We start from the raw sequence: 24,091 nt of genomic DNA, 5'->3' as shown, positions 1-24,091 counted from the left end.
GATTATGAATAACCGATGACAATGATGATGAAATGATGATTATGATGACGAATCATCGATGACTATGATGATGATTACGATGATGAATCATCGATGACAATGATGATGACGATGATGAATCGTCGATGACAATGATGATTATGATGATGACGATGATGAATCATCGATGACAATGATTATGATGATTATGATGATGATGAATCTTCAATGAAAATGATGATGAATCATCGATGACAATGGTGATGATGATGATTACGATGACGAATCATCGATGACAATGATGATGAATACGCTGATGAATCATCGATGACAATGAGTCGCTCGCGCGAGTGTGGGGACGACTACCGCGTACGGACAACAGCGCTCGACCAACTCAGAGCTCTCTACACCCCCCACCCACCCACCCACTCGAGTTTCTGCCTCGCTCGCCACTAAAAGTCGGCGCTGCTCGTTCAAAGAGGCCAGTGAATTTAAGTCCTCCGGTGAATTTAAGTCCTCCCCCCATCTTTTCTTTTAATCTGTGTTACCAAAGAAGCGGGTGGGGTGGGTGAGGCAGGGTGAGGGAACGGGGGAGTGGAGTGACCGTGTTAACTGCTGCATCGCTGGTTCTTTTGTTACGAAACACAACACGGCCCTTTTTTTTTTATAATTTTTAAATGCTGACCGGGAAAATGTAATATCGTTCGCTTTTGTGCGGCGGAGTCAAGAATACAAAGGTATCTCTGGAGCCGTGGCAGGTAAAGGGGGTGTGATTTAAAACCCGGGGAAGGGGGGGGGGGGAAACGAAAATACGCCGCACGTAATTGAATATTTTGCGTCCACATCTGCTTGCTACGCCGCTGCTGATGTACAACCCTTGAGATATCTCCGTGGTCTGCCACCGCACGAAACGAACAGCGTATTGCAGAAGCACCAGGTTCCTCCCTCCCTCCCCCGTTTCATTGCGTGGACAGCCGCGGAAAGTGACGATGGTGGCGAGCGCAGCGATATATAGACGCTCCAAACCCAGGACGTGTCATTCAGACTCTGTCTTATCGACAGACCTGTTCTTCACCCGAGGACGGCTGCTTGCCTTGTGGCCGAAACGTCGTGAGAATTATTTTATTATGTTTTTTTTTTACTTTATTATTTCCATTCTACGTGACTTTACCGAAAGAATCAAGAAGGATGAGCGCAGCGATTTCAAGGCATTGGTCGCGCGTTTGGAGCAGCGCCACGCAAGACCCACGCCTCCATCCCTGTGTCTCTTGGCGAGTGCTGGCCGGCACGCAGACAGCTTCGAGTTGAGCGAACCCAAGGGGAGTTGCAGGCACAGGACAACTCCTGATAGCGATTGCCGATGGCGATGGCCAAGAATTTAATTCAGTGGCAATGAGCGAATGCACCACAGCGGCACAATGACAAAGACCCCCCTCCCCCCTATAGGCGTTGCAAGCTGTTGGGGCAAGTGCTGTGAGCGAGCACCTATGAAGGTCGGCACGGCACAAGATGGGGGGGTTGGGTTGGCGAACACCACGCCCGGCCAGCTTTGTCTCCCCAGTGGCAATATTCACGCCTCAACAGACTGTTGGGCCAGGTGCTGTTAGCGAGCAGCACCCTATGAAGGCCGCCACGGTACACGAGGGGGTGGGTGGCCAGCACCACGCCTAACCGCCTTTGTCTCCCTAGTGGCGATGTTTTCAAATGCACCGCGTACTCTTTTTAGGCTGAGTCGACCTAGTGGAGGCCCATTACCGGTTCAGATAATTGTCACTGCTGTTGGCCATGAGCGGGAATTGAACTCGGGTGGATGGGTTAATAGCGCAGCGTGCTAACCGCTACACTACTGCTCCAACACACGCACAAAGAAAATGAAAACATGTGCACACACACCGGTGCAGTAATTTCAGAGCAATAAAATGAAACTATTATTAAACACATTTTATTTTTTTATTTTACCGGGTAAGGCCCACTAATCTATATAGCTCTTTTTCAGAAGTGGCTTATTACGTGGAAATTTATAGCAGCCAAATACTCTAAACGCACACTCTCAATGTGGAGGGGAAAAAACTGAAGAGGCGAGAGAGAGAGAGGCATGCAAACTTCAAATATACAGACTTCAAGGTCGGAATCGAACCCACGACCTCCTGTGTGCCAGGCGAGGCAATTAACATCTTCGCCTCCGTCCTCCCTCGCCCGCGGTGGCGTCGCTGGCCCATTTTCGCTCCTTGCAAAGTGACACCATTCACAGTCGCGCTCCCTCGCCGCGTGCGACGCATGCCAAGGGAGGGCCTCCTGCTGCCCGCGAGTGAGCCGCGCCTCCCGCTCACGCAACGGCGAGGCAGCCAGCCAGCCAGCCACAGGTGCAGGGAGCAGGGCGAGATATGGTGCTAGAGGGAGGCTGTGGGGCATTTCATGGTATAAACATGGGCATTTTCGTTTCTTTTCTATCATGTGCATCCACAGTGACTTGCGCACAAACACGTCCACGCCCACGAGTATCCGTGCCCTCTTTTAGCCCCGCCCCCCCCTCCCGATACGTTCCATTCATTGGCTACCACATTCTGATAAGCTCCTCCCCCCCTCTCCTCCCCCCTTAGCTGGTATTTAAGAGCTTGCATCTTGATGCAGCAAATCTGGCTGTGACGGTCCCACCTGATGACGGAGGCTTGTGTTGCCTCCGAAACGTCGTTATTTTATTGTTTTATTTTTATTAATTTTAATTTCATTTTTTTACCTGCGTGACTTTACCGAAAGAACTAAGAGTATATTTCATGGCCGGTTGTTGGAAAAATTTGCGGTTTCGGATCCGTCAGGGCCACCCTGTTCTTCTTCTTTGTCTTCTCTATCGTATCGCCCGTTCAACTTACATTGGCATTGACACAATGTTCTGCACAGGCCACCGCTTCTGGCGTTGGCGTTGTGAAAGAAATCTTGAGGAGTGCATTGTGGGTGCTGCAGGGCATCTCAGGAGATAATCCATGGTTGTGTAGAAGCCCTCCTCCACCCCCCCCCCCTCCATGATTCCATGACAGAGTTGCATCTTGTCCAAACCAACTCTCAGCCATGTGAGTCATTTGGAATTGGGGCCAGACGCGAGCTGCTCACTTTGAGGGGGGGGGGGGGGTCATTCCTCACCGGCTCCATTCAGCAAAATTTGCAGCTTGATTTTTTGTTCATTTTCCCACCCTGCTAAATACTCGTGTTGCATCACGGGTATCGAAACTGCATGAATCATGAAAAGGCGTCTGCTGTGGTGTAATGTTGAGCACACCGGCCTTGCCCGTCCCGCGGTTACCGGTTGCACTCGAAACGATTTCCGGTAATAATTTCTGAAGAAAACAAATAAAACGATTATCGGTTCTCAAGCGGTGAATTATGGCCGTGTTTAAGCGTTATTTGAACGCAATTTACGTCTCCCATTAACGGTACAATTCAATGCGCCGTCCGCTTCGCGATGGATGCTGAGGATCCCGTGACCTCGTTCGTAGATGAGTAGGCCATCATGCACATTAGTCACGGCTCGAGGCTGCCAATTTTTTTTTAAAATTACTCCGCAAATTATTTAATTGGCAAACAACATAGCAATTGTCCCCTCTCCCATACTGTAAACAAATGGACTTGGCAGGATCACAAAATTTCTGTTTTCACATGACATGTTTCGTGGTTTTTCAGTAAAATTTCAGAGACAGTTGTGCGCATTGAGGGAACACTGATTTCTTTTGTCCATTATTCGGAGGTAGTTTTTCAATAATTTAAAAACAACCACTCATGGCCACCGTTATTTTGTCAAGCATTTGTCCACGGTTCCACAAGGACCCGTGTCTTGTGGAGCGAGATTTATCAATTCAGGGCAAAAGCCCCTTTTGCAGAACAGACACAGGAAAAAAACACAACACGTTTAAATGCGTGCATGAAACAATATCTGGCAATGAAACGGAGTGCATAAGCATTAGCCTTTGACCTGGGGAAAAACGTAACAATTTAACAAAAATAGTGTTCTCTATTTTCAATTCGTATTTATAAATTCTGAATGAGAAATTGGCCAAACATTCCTTACAGTACCCTCCTAACAAAAGAATATTTGCCTTTGTGGAGGCTTCTTTGGACAAATGAGAGACACTAATTTTACTGGTAGGAACCTCCTGGTTACACCAGCCCACAGGGGATTATTGTGTCCGTCCGTCCGTCGTGCAGGGAGGAACTGGGTGGGGAGGGAGGGGCTGGGTGGGGAGGGGCTGGGTGGGGAGGGTGGGACTGGGTGTGGGGTGGGAGGGGTGGGGCTGGGTGGGGAGGGGCTGGTCACCCCGTGGTGCCCTTATAAAACTCAACGTTTAACCTACTCACGCCGGCTTGTGCCCGCCCTCACAGTCGGGCATATTTGCGGAATACACCACGCCGCCGTTGACCCTGGCCATTGACCGAGCAACCCAACGTTCCTACCAGCTCCCTCCGCAGGAATGTGTTATTAAAATAACGGTTAAAATGGAGTCACAATTCAGCTGGTTGCCGCTGCGAAATCCTGGTCTGAGATGAACGCAGTCCCTTATGTCGCCGAGGTAAAAAAAAAATGTAGTACCAATTTGCGGAAAGTCAACAGTTGGTTGTCCTCTGAATAGAGTGGCCCCTGTCATGGGAATGTGGAATTTCCACCAATTTCTGAGGGCTGCCAACTGCGGATGAGTGCCGCGCCATTGCTTGTATTGACCAGATACATTCGAGTGACCAAAACAAGTCAAAGCACCTTCGTGATCTCATTACGGAAGGCGCGCGGTCACGGAACGCGCCCGTCAAAAGAGCAATTAGCGGCACACCAAACCAACGTCGTGGGCGAGATTTGTAACCCTCCGTGCATCGCGTTGACCCCCGGCCACGCGTGCAAGCCCGTATGTGTATTGAACTGATTTCGACATACACACATACACGATTATTTAGATTATTATTTTGCTGCTAGACATTGCCACACGTTCAGTCACTTTGTTGAGCTAATCATTTGTGGCCAAGTTAAGATAAACATATTATTGGTTCTTTCAGTAAAGTAACGTAGAAGGGAAATAATAAAAAATATATAAAAAAGATATTTATTTTATTTTATTATTTCCCTTATACGTGACTTAACCGAAAGAATCAAAAATATGAATCCCTGCAGTCACGAAAGCTTTAGATCAAAACATAAACATAATTTAGTTTTGTTTGAATATATAAGTAATTTGTTTACCTTTCCTATACCTTGCACTCCGATCGTGTTGTTTATATTGCTTGTTGTTGCAACGTTCTGACCCCGCCCCTACTGGACATCGGTGAAAAATAAATGTATCCCTCGTCGGATTCCTCCGATACAAACAAATATTCCTGTGATTCCGATGATCATTTCGCACCGTGCGTAGCCAACCGTGCGGCCATTCGTAGAGCTTCTGTCCCCGTCAGGTTGGCGAGCCGGTTGCGGGCACGCCGTGGGGTTTTTTTGTGCTCCCTTCATTATCTCTGCTCGTGCGGTAGAGTCTGCACGTGAACCGAAAAGGCCGCCCGTGGAGTCGGTGATTACCGATGTATCGGAGGCCAGCTGTGAGCAAGCAGTCAGTGGAAGGACAAGACACAAAATGCCTCTCTCCTCCCTCCTCCCCCCTCCTCCTCCTCCACCTCCTCCACCTCCTCCTCTCTCCCCCCACCCTCCTCCTCCGCGCAGCGATGTTGTTTTGAGAAGGCGCGATCAAATTCGCGTGGTCCGTCTTCTGCGCCCGTCGCTTCCACATCTGCAGTGTCGCTATCTCGTAGTATTATTGTAATTAAATGCCTTCCGAACTTCTTCTTCTTCCGCCGTTTCAAATCCACGCAATGCTTATTTTGTTACACGGAAAAAAAGCTGGTGTAGCCAGTTACCCAGCTAGCCTCGGTGCAACGGCCACTAACGACGACATAATTATCGTTGGAATAGAGAGAAGCCCAGCCAGCAGCCAGCCAGGAAACTCGAGCCATAGATGATTGTTTTTGATAGCAGTATAATGACTCTGTTGTTCGCAGTACTAACCTACAGCACGTTGTCAATCCACTGATGGGCCAGTGCCTCCCTATGCCGTGTAGGTCACGTGGGTTTGTTGGACCATACTTCACCACGCTGGTCAGTGCAAAAAAATAAATTCGGTGAAGGGCAATGCCAGGATTCGTTCAGATATCGCCGCTGATGTTAGCCATAGCTGGGAATCGAACTCAAGTTTCCTAGGTTAATAACGGAGGGCACGAACCACCGCTGCAACTCCAACTTCCATTCCCTGTCAACGCAACGTGGCGTCAAGTTTATTTTTTATAATAATTATCATTGTGAAATGTAAATCTGCCATCAATAAAACATATTAGTGAATTGTATTATTACGATATCGATCCCGTGGTGCGGGGGAGGGGGCGATGTGCAGTAACATAGGATTTGACACCATCATTAAATGTTTGATCAAGTCTTGACAAAAAAAAATGTGATGTTTCATTCGAAACTGCATTAGACATGACCACGGCCAGAACCATTACCGCTAATGGGTGACCTCTGCGCATCGCAGTTCCACAATTTCAATGCATTTGGCTGAAAGACAACGTCCGCACGTGCGTGCGTGTGCACGCGCGCACGCGGCGGCTAAAGGCCATTCATAAAACATGAATAGACTAATGGGACATGCCGCGCTCTTAGTGAATGCTTATTAAAGCCGGGGATACGTGCGGAGGAGATGCTGTGAGCCAACGTCACTCGTGATTGGCCGCCTTTGTCTCCCCATCGCTGACACACATGTTTGTGCACTAAAGAGCAATTTTCTCATTTTAGGCTGAGTCGACCTAGGCGGTTCACCGTCAGAGTGAGCGGCCCCGTAAAGTGGGAGGCTTTTTTTCAAATCCTGGTTTTGGGGGGAGGGGGGGTTAACTCAGTCCATCCTTCCTCGAGGGCAGACACAATGAGTAACACATTGGGGAGAAGTCAAACAGTGGTTGTGCCTATGTACAGACAGAAATCTATCTCACCATCAAAGACAAAAATCCCCCCCCCCTCCCCTGTTCAGCCTAAATAGCATTTTGGGGCAAGTGCCGTTAGCGAGCACCTAAGAAGGCCGGCATGACACACAACGCGTGTGGGTGACCAGAGCCACACCCAACCACCTTTGTCTCCCGAGTGGCGATCTTGACACCACATCGTACCAGGTATTAATTTGAGGCCGAGTCGACCTAGAGGAGGCCCAGGGCCGGTTCAGATATTCGCCAACTGCCGTTGGCCGCGAGCGGGAATCGAACGCGGGTCGCCTTGGTCATTGCTAACCTTGCTAACTTTGAAAAAAACACAGAAATAAATATATTTCACTTGAACCAGGTAAGAGTTGTGAGACTTAAACTATGTTTTTGGAGGGACATATTGGTCCAGAACACAGTACGCTATATAAATGTCACAGCAACATATTACATTGAAATATTATTCAATAAAAAAACACACGCTCACGTACACAAACAGAAATATCAACACACACGGGCATACAACTCGTACCCATGGCTTTGGGTATTTTTATGACACAACTCGTATTACGATCTTTTCCCCAGGAAAGTCTCGCCGAGTCTCGCGACTCTCTCTCTCTCTCTCAGGAGGGTCCAGCCAGGTTTTCGCAGTCGGGACGGCGAACTAAAAAAAGTTCAACCCCTAACACCGATGCACACGCAATGGACACTGCCCGTTGCGAACGACATCACGGGACCACGTCACGTGATCCTATGAAAACGTCCGCACCGTGAGCGGTGCAAAACGTCGCACTACGTATTTGCCGTGAGCACACGCCGCGGTTTTATTCACCAGGGCGGCCGCTGGGTGGAGGCTTTCGAACCGCGAAACCTCTGCAACACTCGGCGAGGGAGCGGCAGGGCTTAGGTTCAAGTTCAAGTTCATTTATTAGGTATGGCCCTGTGAGCCATTCGGCTCTTGAATCGGGTGCGACCGCTACAAACAAAAAGCATGAACAAATAACATGTTAAAGTGAATATGTAACTGAGTGCAAACAGAAAATCCAAGAAAAGACAGCAAAATATTGCAGAAAAACACCGTACACCAACGCTGTGTACAAAAATCCCAGTGGGATGCAAGTCAAACAACCAACAACAACCACAAGACAACTTAGATTAAGGCCATCAGTCTAACTCTGTACTACAACAAACAAACATGGCTAAACCAATACACTTTTCGAAATCACCAAAATAAATCCATGAAAGCAATGAAACAGTGATCATAGGAACTGTAACGGAATTTTCACAATAAATGTCATAAACAACATGTACTACCAAAACCCTGCCGCGTCACCACCGCGATTCAGTGGCAACCGTCACCCAGGGCTGTCACACACAAGCCAAGGACTTCAGAAAAAATAGAAAAGATGAATTATATATAAATAAATACATTTAATAAATGTCGAATTGAGAATGCGTGAATAGAGGAGCAAATCACGAATCAGTCGGGGAGTCAGGCAACGAGATGCAATCTCACCGAGGCTATTCACGGTAACAATTTTTTGAAATTTTGATTGAAAATTAATTTCTTCACAACCGCTTTTTGTGTCCAAGTTTGTTGTCCTTCCGCACCCTCTGTATAGCACGGTTGGCGACGTACGGTGTGAAAGAAGTTCAACACACACACATACGTGCCCAGGATATTGTCAGCCGAACAAATTTGGAGAAATAAAGGCAGAGGCATAAGTGGAGAGAGAGAGCGAGCAGTGAACGTCTCGGATCCGCTGAAGGCAGCGTCGCTGTACCGACAAAGCATTTCCCATAAATATACTAAATTCCTCTTGATATGCAAATTATTTTGTCAAGGCGCTCTTCCCCCTCCAACCCAGCTTAAATATACGCTCCAAGCCTGGGGTGTTTCATTCAGACGCTGTCTTCCCGACAGACCTGTTCTTCACCTGAGGATGGATGCTTGCGTTGTGGCCGAAACGCCGTGAGAATAATTTTATGATGTTGTCTTTTTATTATTTTATTATTTCCCTTCTACGTGACTTTACCGAAAGAACCAAGAAGATCAGTCAAAATACATTTCTCGAAACGACTCGAAGGACTTCATGGAGGCGGCCAAACGCTGCGCTCGAGTGAATAACGAGCAAAACAAACGTGCAGCGTAGAGGTCGGCACGATCGAGCACGCGGGAGTAGTTTTGGTGTGTGCCCCGTGGCCGATTGTTGAAGGTGGAGCGGCATGGGGGGGGGGGGGGGGATGCAAAAGAGGTGTCAGCTAGAGAAAAAAGTCGGAGTTTGACTTTTATATTTGGGGGGGTACAGGGGTTCGCTTTGTCCCTCACACTAGGAATCGCTGGTGCATATAATGAATATAGAATTTTTAAAAATTCTTAATTGTAAACTCCTTAAAATAATTGAATAAAGGTGTCCACATATTCTTGGTTCTTTCGGTAAAGTCACGTAGATAATTCTATTGTTTAATTTCAATTATTGTATCATTTCCCTTCTACGTGACTTTACCGAAAGAACCAAGAATAGGAATCCCTGCAGTCACGAAAGCTTTAAATCGAAATTTAAAGGTGTTCATAATTGTTTTTTTACCCTTCTATCTGGCAACAAAACTGACACCTTTTTTACAAGGAGTCATGTTTGCATTGACCACAATACCTGCAGTCATAATGCAAACAAAAAACATAACTCTGATAACGTATGCACTGTCCTTGAAGTTGATTGGTCCACACCCGAGACAGCTTTCCTTAGAGCCTAGTCTCACATGGGTTGGATCAGATGACGCCAAAAGGCGCACATTATCAGAGTTATGTTTTTGTTTGCATTGTGATTGCAGGTATTGTGGTCTATGCAAACATGACTCCTTGGTAAAAAAAAGGTGTCAGTTTTGTTGCCAGGTAGAAGGGTAAAAAAAAACAATTGTCATATTTTTTACTGGCAAATGAGGTTCCAATGGTGTTAAAGGTGTCCAGTTTGGGGCGAGGCATTCCCCCCCCCCTGCCTCGGGCCCCCCCCCCCCGCAAACTCCGCCCACGGCGAGAGCAGATTCGAGAGCGCTGTTGGGGACATGGATTTGATCAACTTCCACCTGGTACGCGAAGCAGTCCCCCTCCTTCACCTCCTTCCATTCTTCTCTCAAAGCCTCTCCACCTCTTCTCCATCGCCCGTTCCTCCACTCCGTCCCGACCCTCGCCTATAGCCCTTCCGTGACCCTCCGAATGACCTCTTTTGTGGTCGCTTCTTCCATGGCCCTTGCACTGCCTCTACCATCTAAATCACTCGACTTTGTTGCGCTCTTTAAAGTACTCGAATTTCGTCTTCGCGCATCGCCCGTCTCTCCCACTGATGCCCTCTGCTCCCCCTCCCCCTCAATATGTGCAGATACTACTGACTATTGTATGTAGGGTGTGCGAACATTTCGGAACCCTGTTGGATAAAAATTTTACCCCCACATCTGGGAGTGGGAGAGGGGGGTTGTCCACTTTCTATAACCTTTTGATTCAGGCCTTCTGAAAGGCTCTTATAATATAGTTGGACAAACGCACAAACGGAACTCCGGGCTTTTATAATAGATACGACTAATTCCGAGTGAGACCTCTGCTGCAAAATCGGGGCTAGTCATAAGCACGCTGGTCAGATACAGGAACTCCTCCACTCTGTCCATCACTGCCCCATCCCTCGAGGGGAGTTGAAAGGGTGTAATGTTTTATGGCATAAAACACCCAGGCAGGTGCTTTGTTTTGGTGGGGCTCATGGTAAGGGCCAACCTCTAAGCGGCATGCTCCAGGTTCAGCAGCAGAATCTTCAACTCCTCAGAATGAGCAGCAATTACCAGATTACCAGCATCATTCACATAGTTGACCAATAGGGAGCCATCCCTTGACCGCACCCGGGCATCAGTGAGCCTCCCATTGTATCTGTATCAAATGGAAATTCCTCTGGTACAGCCATGGAAAGCTTCTCGAACTACATTTTTAAAAGATGTTAAATGATGTATGAGCCAGAGGACACCATTCTCGCACCCCAAGGTGAATAAGAAATGGCTCTGACTCCAGGCCATGCTTTTTTATCCGGGTTTTCCCACCGACATGAAGATCCTTAATGATTGTAAGCAGAGGGTCAGGGACCCCGAAAGCATGAACAATAACCCAGAGCCTTGGCCTATTGATGGTATCATAGGCCTTGCCCATTTCAATAAAGCAGATATGTAGGTCCTGTTATAATTCCATACACCTCTGCTGTATCAAAAAGACAGAGAATATGGCGTTTGTGCAGAACTGCCCAATTCTGAAACCATATTGGGGTTCCGCAAGCCTTTGCTTGGCGTACATGGAAAGGTGATATTTATTGAATCACCCTTGCCAGGACCTGTCCTGGCATACTGAGTAGGGAGATGCCCTGGTAGCTGTTAATATCAGTGCTGTTCCGCTTTTCCCCAAAGGGGACCACCCTTTTGCTGAGACAAAGACAAACAACACAACATCCACCTCTGTATACGGAAAACTAAAATTCCCCATATAGCATTGGCAGGCTGTTGGTGCAAGTGCTGTTAGTGAGCACCTCTGAAGGCTGGCACGGCACACGAGGGGGTGGGTGGCCAGCACATTGCCCGGCCGCCTTTGTCTCCCCAGTGTGTGAAACACACACACACGTAACAGTATTGTACAGGGAAACACACCTATAGACCAACATTGACACGCATGCACACAACACGTGCACAACACACAGCCACACACTCCGTCGCATTAACTCGCGGCCATTATTATAGCCGCGACATTTCTTGCTTGAGACAGCAACAACAACAACAAAGTGGTCCGAGGATGGAATAAAAAAATAAATCAGCGGTAAGAGCACGTGAAGAATGCAAGGTCACCTCTGCGCCATCCTCCGAGACGTCGCAGAGTAAACGCAGAGAGAGAGAGAGAGCGCGCTTATGTATTTGTAAATATTTTGTAAATTGATGGCGAGCACTCCTAAGCCCACTGATCCAACCGCATAGCAAATTAGGCCCCAAAGGAGGTGGTAAAAAAACTGGGGGGGGGGGGGAAGAAGGGAGGGGGGCGCCTGGGAAGAAAATGAGGCGGATTTTAAAAGGGCCCCCCCCCCTATCCCCTTAACCAAAAAAAAACTCCATCCCACCTCCCACCCGAACTCTCTCTCTCTCTCCCTTTGCTTATCTTAGCAGCATTTCTCAACCCGCCCTCGTGAACCGTCTGGTGCGCAGGAGGGCGCGAAGTTAACCGCCGTGACCTTTTTCAGGCGGTGGCGGTCGGGGTCAAAAAATAAATATATAATTACAACGGCCTCCTCCCCGCCCCGCTGATGTATTAAACGTCCTCCTCCCTCCCAGCTTAAATATACGCTCCAAGCCTAGGACGTGTCATTCAGACTCTGTCTTATCGACAGACCTGTTCTTCACCTGAGAACGGCTGCTTGCGTTGTGGCCGAAACGTCGTGAGAATTATTTTATTATGTTTTATTTTTATTATTTTATTATTTCCATTCTACGTGACTTTACCGAGAGAACCAAGAAGATGCCAATTCCTTGTTACCGTATTCTCTGAACCACGAGGTGCACCTTCTCCCCTTCTATTTTAACGACAAAGTTTCGGGTGCGTCTTATAACACTGGTCAACACACGTTTTCTGGCATAAGGTATTCCAACGGTATAAAGGTAATTTTGGGGTGCTGATTCCAAATCTGGCATCAGTTTTTGTCTATCACATCAGGTTTTTGAGATATCAAATATTGCATTTTCAATAAAAACTGCAGAAGAAAAATATTAAATAAATGTGGATATCTACATAAAATGATATTATAAACACACTATCCTAAAAATACAGCACCGTATTTTAACACTAAAGCAGTCACTGACTCGCAACAACTTGCAATCATAAGTGACAGAGTTAATTTCGGGTAAAATCAATGAAAATGGGGTATGCCGATAGCATAAAATGAGATGTGATAGAGCAAATCTGAGATCAGATTTGGAATCAGCACCCTGAAATGAGCCTAAAACAGCTGCAAAAGTCCAGGCCAGAAAAAAAAATGTTTTTTGTTGTTGACCAGTGTAATTCTTGAGGATCTAAAAATCCACAGAATACGGTATGTATTTTTGTCAGTCGATACCCGACCGGGAATTTAACTTGCAACCTTCCATCTGTGAGACAAATGCTTCGCACACATCCTTGGCGAAGCCATGCTTGCTATTTTCTTTTAGTAAATCAAATAAACTGTTCTGTTTTACTTTCCTGTGAGCGGTGGTTATCTTGGGTTTTGCCTTGCAAAGGAGATAACGAATCTCAATAGGGGCTCACTTGGATAAATAAAGAGCACCCACTTTGAGCCTTGTTATTAATCCTTTTTTTTTACAAAATAGATAAATAATATCTCGCTCTCCCCACGCGTGTATGTGTGTGTGTGTGCGTGTGTGTGCGTGTGTGTGTACGTGTGTGTACGTGTGTGTACGCGTGTGTGGTGTCCTTCCTTTCTTTGCGAAGCGGTAGTGTAGCGGTTAGCGCGCTGTGCTATGAACCTGGTGATCCGGGTTCGATTCCCGCTCACGGCCAACACCAGTGACGATTTTCTGGACCGGTCCTCGGCCTCCCCTAGTTCGACTCAGGCTCAAATCAGTACCTGGTGCGGTGTGTAAACATCGCCACTAGGGAGACAAAGGCGGTCGGGCGTGGTGCTGGCCACCCACCCCCTCGTGTACCGTTCCGGCCTTCATAGGTGCTCGCTAACAGCACTTGCCCTTACAGTCTGTCAAGGCTGTACGGGGGATCTTTGTGTGCATGTGTGGTGTCTTTCCTTTCTTTGCGAAGGGATGGTGCAATTTCCACGTGAGGAATTCTGGTAGCCCTGGTCTCCGGAGGGTTATGTGTGTGTGTGTTTTTCTGACATTCCGTGGTGGTGGTGCTCTCATTCAACTCTGAATTTTAAACAAGCGGAGGTCGTAACTGGAGGAGGTTGTTTGGGAAAAGTGCTGGAGTGGGGGGCGGGGTTGGGGGATGGTGGAAGGAGGAGGGGGGGGTGAAGAGGAGGGATGGAGGGGGTGGGGGAGATCGGAAATAACGTCAGAAATGCCGGAGTACTCGCGAGAAAATATCATCAAACACAGAGGGACGACTTTGGTCCGAATTCAAAGCACACTCTCCACTGATGTTATCCGTGGCCGGGAATCGAACTCAGCTATTTCAGGTCAGGCCTACTGAGCAATGTGGCTCTTTTTCAGAAGCGATCTGGCCGCAAATGACAGCTCGGCGAAGTGGTTTAATCACGTGGGAATTTACAGCAGCCAACTACCCGAATCGCGTGTTTTCGACACGTGGAGAGCAAAACCGGAGGACCCGGAGAAACATCCACGTGACCAGGGGGAGAGCGAACACGCAAACTCCAAATATACATTCTAGATTTGAAGCTTTCGTGACTGCAAGGATTCATATTCTTAGGTTGTTTCGGTAAAGTCACGTAGGTAAAAAATTCAAATTAATAAAAGTAAAATAAAAAAATCACGACGTTTCGGAGGCAACACAAGCTTCCGTCTTCAGGTGGAACCGTCACAGCACGATAGCTTTACCGAAAAAACCTAAGAATATCCAAATATACAGCAGCAGGCGTTCTGGTCGGGATCGAACCCACGATCTCCTGCATACCAGGCGAGGGAGTTAACATCTCCTCGCCACCGCGGAGTTCAGAGCGCAGTGTGCTCACCGCGGCGACAGCGCTCCACTGAGGAGTGCAAACACGTAAGCGGCACGGTCGGAGGCAATCGCGCACAAACGCACGCGCCACGAGCGAAAGGCCGAGACAAGGCGGGTGCCACGCGGGAGTCTCGACAGCTGCGATCTTTGGGCAACGCAGCAACGCAGCTCCAAACACAAACCACGGGCACCCGGGGGGACCAGCGCGCGCCCTGGCAACAGAAGAACGAACATCTACACCCACCCCAGCCGTCTCTCTCTCGCTCTCTCCACTGGTCCCAGCGAGGCGGCCGGTGGTTAACGCCACACCCCGGAGCGAATGGCGCGGTGAGGATTCGACAGAAGAAGTGTTCACGAAGATGCCCGGCAATTGGCCGGGGAAGTTTCGCAAGCGATGTCAAACACGCAGCGCTGAGTGTGAGAGGGGGCACACCCCTCCCCCCCCACATACCCCCCCACATACCCCTCCCCCCCCCACATACCCCTCCCCACATACCCCGCCCCACATACCCCACCCCCCCACAACCTCCCCACGCAACCCCCCCACATACCCCCCCACAACCCCCCCCCAAACTCCTAATATGAATGAATAAAAGTGGGATTTCAAGAACGGAATGACGGAACGGGGCGGGCGATGTAACGAGGGGGTGGGGGTTATTGCTTTGGTATTCAGGGTGGCCTCCTTTGAATGGGTGAGTGAGAGGAGTGCTGGGGTGGTGGAGAGGTGGTGTGGTGGGTGGGTGGTGAGTGTACAAGCGAGTGGGAGAGAGGGGAGAGAGACGTGGGTGTGAGTGGGTGGAGAGAGAGTGGGAGAGAGGGGAGAGAGACATACATGGGTGTGAGTGGGTGGAGGGAGAGAGTACAAGCGAGTGGGAGAGAGGCAGAGAAACGTGGGTGTGAGTGGATGGAGGGAGAGTGGCAAGAGAGGGGAGAGAGACGTGGGGTGGTGGGTGGGTGGGTGGAGAGAGTACAAGCGAGTGGGAGAGAGGCAGAGAGACATGGGTGTGTGAGTGGGTGGAGGAGAGTGGGAGAGAGGGGAGAGAGACGTGGGTGTGAGTGGATGGAGGGAGAGTGGGAGAGAGGCAGAGAGACGTGGGTGTGAGTGGGTGGAGGGAGAGTGGGAGAGAGGAGAGAGAGACGTGGGGTGGTGGGTGGGTGGAGAGAGTACAAGCGAGCGGGAGAGAGGCAGAGAGACATGGGTGTGTGAGTGGGTGGAGGAGAGTGGGAGAGAGAGGAGAGAGACGTGGGTGTGAGTGGGTGGAGGGAGAGTGGGAGAGAGGGGAGAGCGACGTGGGGTGGTGGGTGGGTGGTGAGAGTACAAGCGAGTGATGGTGGGGGGCACAAAGAGAGGTGGGGAGAGAGAGAGGGGGGGTCAGGCTTGGTGGGTTTTCCAACCATCGCGATAGAAAAACACACACACGTCTGGTCACACAATGCGTACACCTGGCGCCCTGTAACTAATCCTCGGATTTGGCGGATCGTTAATTCTACGCTTGCTGAAAAAATAAAATTCTTGTTTTCTTTTCGTTACCCCAAAGTGTGAAGTGGGTGTTTGTGTTTCCTCTCTCTCTCTGTGTCTATGTTTTTCTTTCCCCGTTCGATCTCCTCGTCGACAGACCCCCCCGTCCCCATTGCTCCCTCCCCTCGTCCTCTTCACAAAGACAAAGATACAAAGATCCCCCGAATCGCCGTAACAGGCTGTTGGGGCAAGTGTTGTTCGAGAACATCTAGAAAGGCCGGAACGGCACACGGGAGGGGGGGGGGTTATAGGTGGGAAAAACCACGCCCAGCCGCCTTTGTTTACAAACCACACCAGGTACTCATTTGAGGCTGAGTCGACCTAATCGTGAGCGGAAATCGAACTCGGGTCGCCAGGTTCGTAGCGCGGCGTGCACACCGCCACGCAACCGCTCCCCGACAGACACCGCACCTCATGTGCACCACTTCTGCCCGCAGGGATGTAAACCGAGGGGCACGGTTAATTCATGAAACCGAAGACCTCTTTCCTGTCCGTCTGTCTCTGTCTGCCTCTCTGTCTGCCTGTCTGTCGCGGGAGCGGTAGTGTAGCCGTTAGCGCGCTGCGCTACGAAAATTTATCCGAACCGGTCCTGGGTCTCCCCAAGGTCGACTCGGCGTCAAATGAGTACCTGGTGCGGTGTGTAAACATCGCGACCGCGGCGAGGTGCTGGCCACCCACCCCCTCGTGTGCCGTGCCGGCCTTCACATGTGCTCGCTAACAGCACTTGCCCCTACAGTCTGTTTAGGCTACACAGGGGATCGTTGTCTTTGCATGCCTGTCTATCTGTCTGTCTGTCCGTCCGTCTACCTTTCTGCTTACCTGACTCTATGTTTAATTGTCTCTTACCGAAATATTCAATTGTAAGCAGGAAAAATCAGTACATCTGAATAAATACATGGACAAAACATATCCTCTTCAAAAATTGCCTGCATCCAAACATGTGTCCCGTGAAAACAAAATAAGAATAAGGTGTCTACTTGGTTCTTTCGGTAAAGTCACGTAGAATGGAAATAATAAAATAATAAAAATAAAACATAATAAAATAATTATCACGACGTTTCGGCCACAACGGACGGCTGCTTGCGTTGTGGCCGAAACGTCGTGAGAATTATTTTATTATGTTTTATTTTTATTATTTTATTATTTCCATTCTACGTGACTTTACCGAAAGAACCAAGAAGATGAATCCCTGCAGTCACGAAAGCTTTAAATCGAAATTTAAGAATAAGGTGTACATATTTGTCTTCGTCTTGAGTGAAATAATCTTCATTCGCCGAAAGGTATGTGTATTTTTTATATATTTATACACGTATACTTTAATCCATCCCATCGACTTGTTTTTTTTTGACAACCATTAATCACGAGGCACACTTACCCGAGCGAGGATGTGAATTTTAAAAGGGCTGTGAATGCGAACGTCGGTTGTTTGCATTCGCGACACCTGTTGGCCGCAGCTCTCCGTGTAAAAGAGGTCAGCGAATGGGGGTCGTTCAGAGACGGGGAATAAGAGAACGAGGCAGTTGTGCGGATTGGCTGGCTGCAAACGTCGCTGCCTTTCTTTTAGAATTGTTTAAATCACCACTGAAGCTTTAGAAGAAAAATCTACCTGTCTTTGTGCTGCTCGCATGCAAGCTCGTGTTGACTCAGTCCAACCATACAGTGCTAACAACATCTCGTGTTGATGATAATAATAATAATAATACTATCTCGTGCATTTTTTTGCAGTGGTCAGCCACACAACACAACTCCCCACTCATCTTCATCGACGTATTTTCCAAGAGCTCAGCCCTGGACAGCTCCAGCTGAAATCAAGCCCTAGATACTTCTAGATTTGAAGCTTTCGTGACTGCAAGGATTCATATTCTTAGGTTTTTTTCGGTAAAGTCACGTAGGTAAAAAATTTAAATTAGTAAAAGTAAAATAAAAATAAAATAAAAAATCACGACGTTTCGGAGGCAACACAAGCTTCCGTCTTCAGGTGGAACCGTCACAGCACGATAGCTGTATCAAGTAAGAGAAATTCCAAGAAAACAGATACTTGTAAATAATACATTTCATTTATATCGAGTCGAAATACCTCTGATCTTGCCCCAAACAAGAGCTGTATCGTGAATGAAGATTATTCGTGAATGAAGATATTTCGCGCATGGCACTCTCACGGTGGGCAATGGCACAACCACCACCACCTCCAACCCCTGTCAGGGAACGCCCGTGGCAGATGATGGCGCGAAGCAACGTCTGAAGTCACACTCCCAAAAGCCCCTTGGCCCAGAGGTCGCAACCGGGTACCCGATACCATTACCCTACCCGATACTCGGCTACCCGTACCCGGCCAGGTACGGGTACCCATTTGCGACCCTGGTGCGGCCGGGTACGGGTAAGGAATCAAAACCCGTTTGCGACCTCTGCCTTGGCCACAACAGCCCGTGCACTCCGTTGTGTATTCCCCGCAAAGGCAGCTTGTATCCAAAGTAGAGGGTTTTTTTGGGGGGGTTAGATCTCGTAAATGTCAATTTTTATCCCTCTAATTAAGACCGAAATATGGAGGATTTCTCCACAACTCTGGCTGTCGCCTGATGATGCTGGTTGTAATTACTGGCGAAACGTCACTATACTCGAATTGTAAATGCTGTGGGTTTACTCCCCAACACACGAGTGTTGCTGTACTAGTAAGAAATATTTACATGACAAGCCTTACTAATTGCCCGTGTTGGGTGGTGGCGTGTTTAATGACACATTTATATTTACGCGATTTAACCCAAAAATCTCTATTATTGCACCGTACGTAGCCAACCGGAGGTGCCGGAGGAGGGAGGATAACAAGCTAAACACAAAACGCAGTTTTTTTTATCTAGATGTAAAAGTGCATAGCTCCAGCAGCTTCCTAAGTTCAGAAGGAAGAGCGTCCCAGACGGCCACAGAAGTGCATCTGAGAGTGCGCAATGCGCTGACCGTCTTTGTTCGATGGCTTAGCCAAAAGCTGCTGCTACTGCGAGGATGATCGGAGTTCGCGTGATGGTTTATGCTCCCTTGACGAATGGCAATCGAGCCAATTAAACACATTCTCAAAGCTGCAATAAGCTAATTGGAAAAACCGACCAAGGAACGAAAGTGTAATTTATACAACGTAGTTTGTTAGTTGTGCAATATTTTTGTTTATAAAGAACGGTACTCGTTCTCTGCGACGTCGATATTATTTTTATGTCTTTTGTAGTTTGTGTTGTTGCTGCTGCTGCTGCTGTGGTCACGCAGCGCCGCGGATATTCCGTGTAACATAGCCGGCGAGACTGGACCATCCGTACCACACATCAAAACACTGCAAACTCAGAACACTCATCGGCTACGCGGTCTCCTGGTGAGTGAATCATTTCGGCAACATTGAATCAGTACAAGCAAATATCTGGACCGGTTTCGACACACAATGATTCACCAGCAGAGGCAGACTTGTTCAAATGCGGAGAAACAAAATCGTTTAGATTTGTCTCTCTGGTGTGTGTCTGCGTGTGTTGTGCGCTAACACCACTTGCCCCTACAGTCTGTTAAGGCTATACGGGGGATCTTTGTCTTTTTTTGTGCGCAGGCATTCGTTAAAAAGCCACGTGGCCTCGAAGTGCACCCAGCCTGGCACAAGCGCCGTGGTGATTTCGTGGCGAATTGCCGCTGTGCTGCTGCTACTGTTGTTGTTGTTGTTATTGCTGCTTCAGTCGTTCATTGGTGACTCTGAGTAGAAACCATCGACTCACTGCAGTGGAGATCCTCGTGTAACCCCGAATCTCTCAACATCGATCCAAGCTCGAGGTCTCATCAGCGCTGCCAAGGCGTGCCCCGGAGTCCCCCAAGCGACCTCGTCACCTCTGAACGGAATTTATGAAACGTATAAATTTCATTTTTTTTTATTATTATTATTATACCTTTTAAAACACGAAAGACGAGAGAGATTTCATTTGTTTCCAGGAGGTAAAAAAAACGAAATGTTATTGGCTGACATTTAATTCCACATTAATAGCCGGTGGCCTCGCATAGTTAACAAGTCGATTGATATGCAGATGCGGACGCATCGACCGACGCGACTGACAAGGCTGCGCGTCGCAGAGGATGCTGCAGTGCGGGCGGCAGGGTGACAGAGCGGCTACACGAGGCCCTAACTGCAAGGATGGGGTGGTCGCCCCCCCCTCCCTCCCCGGCTCGCCACTGCAGCACCCCCCCCCCAATTCTCCCCCCCCCATTCCCCACCCATTCTCCCCCCCTCCTCGCCCCCCCCTCGCCCCCCCCCCCCCATTCTCCCCTTACCCCCCCTCCATTCTCCCTCTTCACCCCCCATTCTCAACCCCCTCCTTGCCCCCCACCCCCCATTCTCCCCCCCCCCCCCTCCTCGCCCCCCCCATTCCCCCCCCCCCATTCTCCCCCCCTCCTCGCCCCCCCCATTCCCCCCCCCCATTCTCCCCCCCTCCTCGCCCCCCCCATTCTCCCCTCCCCCCCCCATTCTCCACCCCCTCCTCGCCCCCCTCCATTCTTCATCCTCCCTCCCCATGTCTCCACCCCCTCCCCGCCACACCCCCAATCCCCCCCCCCATATTCTCCACCCCCGTCTCCCCCCCCCCCCCTCTTAGATCCGTCACTGGCTGCACGCACTCGAAGCGGTGAGCGCAGGTTAACGCGACGGATAGACTCGGCCCTGTCACAGAAATGTGACGTTTCCACCACCGGCTCAAACGACGGTTTGCAGCAGGGCAAGGAGAGATGCACACTCAGCCCCCATCCTCCAGAGACCACCTACTAGTGGCATCGTGGTGAGATGGGAGGGCGTTACGGTGGCTAGGAGATGTTAACTACCTCACCTGGTGTGCAGGAGGCCGTGGGTATGATCCCGACCCTGACGCCTGCTGCTGTATATTTGGACGTAGGATTTCGCGACCAATATCATCCATAATAGAGGTTAGAGGCCGTCCATAAATGACGTCACGCGATTTTGGACGATTTTTTACCCCCCCCCCCCCTAGTCACACGGCGTCACAAAAAGTCAGACCCCCCTCAAATATGACGTCACACAGCTCTGCCCACCCCCCTCCCCAAATATATAACACATGCTTCAAATCGTTTTAAACTATCGTCATTGTAGTGCGTATTTAATGTGACGCTGCACTCTGATGTTGCAGGAGAAAACATGTATCAAAAAGTCTATTCAATTAAGTAGAACGTGTTGTCTATATTTATTTAAAGTTGCGCATTTTGATGTGACGTCATATTTCTCAAACCCCCCCACCCCCCCCCGTCGTCACACATCGTCACAAATGTCTGCCCCCCCCCCTAGTTGCGTCACGTCATTTATGGACGGCCCCTTATGTATATTTGGAGTTTGCATGTCTCTTTCTGCCCGTGGATGCGTGGACTTTTTTCCGCGTCCTCCGGTCTTTTCCCTCCACATTCAGAACCAACGTCACGCGTTTTCGAGTGTGTGGCTGCTGCCATAAATCTCCACGTGATGAGCCACTTCGTTGAGCCATCGTTTGTGGCCAGGTCGCTTCTGAAACACAGCTATATAGTTCCGTGGGCTTTACCTTGTAAAATAAAACAAAAAAAATTGCTCATAGTTTATAGGCCTACAAAAGGAAATACATTGCATGCTTTTATTATTATGGTAGTATTAATGTATGGCCCTATTAAAAAAAGAAAAGCTGGAAATTTGGGGACTTACATCCCCCCCCCCACCTCCCACAAGGAAGTTTAAAGATCCGCCTCTGGATTGTGCGCAGTGATTGATGACGTTCGTTATGGTAGCGGTGGCAGTCCAGCGAACGGGACAACGTCACGTGTCAGGCCCACTGTGACGTACGTACACGCGCATGATGAACCTCTTTCGCACCGTACGTAGCCCGAACCGTGCCGATCGGAGGCGCGGGGGAAGGACGACAAACTCAACACGCAAAAATTATTTTCTAAACGGATGAAAGCAGTTGCCCGAGCGCGACGCTCATGTTAGACACACGTTGTTGTCGCCTGGAAATATCCCATCCTCCCCAGTACCTGATTAGTGTGGCTGCGATGCTTGGGTTAGGTCTCGAGTGGCCGCGGGCCGTCGGAAATGAAGTAACGTGCCAACAGGAGATGATGAGCACTGCCCAAGACTGTATTTTGAGCGTCGCTTTTCTTAATACATTTTAAGTACCTAATACTCCACTGATGGGATAAACTGAAAAGGAAGTAGTTTGCCATTTTCTTGTATAAAATAAAAAACAGCCGCACGTCTGTGACCCAGCAAAACTCTCACAACCCACTGCGAAACTCCGAAAACCCACTGCGAAACTACCACAACCCACTGCGAAACTCCCACAACCCACTGCGAAACTCCCACAACCCACTGCGAAACTCCCAAGACCCACTGCGAAACTCCCACAACCCACTGCGAAACTCCCGCAACCCACTGCGAAACTACCACAACCCACTGCGAAACTCCCACAACCCACTGCAAAACTCCCACAACCCACTGCGAAACTCCCAAAACCCACTGCGAAATTCCCAAAACCCACTGCGAAACTCCCAAGACCCAATGTGGTGGCACCAAGGTGACCAGGAGATGGCAGCACAGCAAGCGGGTCCCTGAAACCTGCCCTTGCAGAACTTTCGAGCAATATTTTGGCTCTCCTGTTTCTTCTCGAAAGCAAAACATTCCTGATGTAAAAAAATGGCCAAACCTCCCAATGCAAGACCCTCCTGAAGAGGAGTCTTGAGACGCAGCGAAACTTGTTTAAAATAGTTGACTTATCGTCATAAAAAGGAAGGTCTCGAAGGTTGATCGGTGGTGCTAGGAGGGTTCGAGGCAGTGCTCGGATTGTCGTGAGCGGTGGGTGTGTTGCTCCAGTTAAATGAGATGAGAAGAAGTAGACGATTTCCTGAAATAACAGCCAACCCGTTATCTCTCGTAAACGGCAAGTCAGTTCGCTGTAATGGTAGCCTGAGCAATACATTCACTGGGAACAGACACGACACACATAGCTACCATCACGGCGGCTCAAGAACCATCGCACTCACTCGTTCACTCTTAGCGTGTCGTTTAGTGAAGGCTGCGAGCATGCAGCAGGCGAGTGTAGATTAGAACCTGCAAACCGCCTCGCTCCCAACTCACATAATCATCAGCCAAGGTTTAGCAACTGCTTGGATGAAAGCCTCCCCCCCCGAGCCGTCTCCATCCCTCGCAGCTTGGCCATGCAACACTCCATCCATCCGTCGATCCGCACTCCAAAGTGCATATGCCGTCATTCAAATGTGCCGTGCGTTCCATTAATTTAAGCAGGTGAGATCGTACCGCGATGCCTTATTATCTCTTCGTTGGAGGAGACTGGGTAGCTTTAGTCATTGTTTCGTGCAAAGAGAGACAGCGTGAATATTTATATTTATTTTAATTCATCTTACATTTTGCTTGCTGTGTATGATAATTGTAAGTAATTTTCACCGTTTGCTACTCGGGATTATGATTTTCACCACGCGATGGATTATTCTCGCAAATGATATGTTGTTGTCATTCCGTTGTGAGCATTTGCCAGTCATCGTCTCCAGCGGTGCAAATTCACTCACACTTGAATGCACATACACCTGTACCACGTGGTGTGAATTGTGATCATTATACGCCGTTGCTGCTGATAGGAACAACTAAGCTCTTGCTGATGATGTGAAGCTGCTGATGCTGATAATGAGGGTCGCAAAACTCGGGCTAACGTTACTGCTGCCGATGATGATGATGCTGGTGATAATGAAGTTGCTGCTGATGATGATTGTGATCAGGCTGATGATGAAGCTAATTCGACCCCATTCAGGAAGTGAGCTCATTGCCTTGCGGTACAATAGCGAGCTCTGTGCTCTCCAACCTACACCCATCACGATGAACGAACAGAGGATACTGTCGGAATCAAAAC

The sequence above is a fragment of the Lampetra fluviatilis genome, chromosome 53 (assembly GCF_964198595.1).
Source record: "Lampetra fluviatilis chromosome 53, kcLamFluv1.1, whole genome shotgun sequence".
NCBI classification, from domain to species: Eukaryota; Metazoa; Chordata; class Hyperoartia; order Petromyzontiformes; family Petromyzontidae; genus Lampetra; species Lampetra fluviatilis.
Note: the sequence above shows the minus strand (reverse complement) of the source record.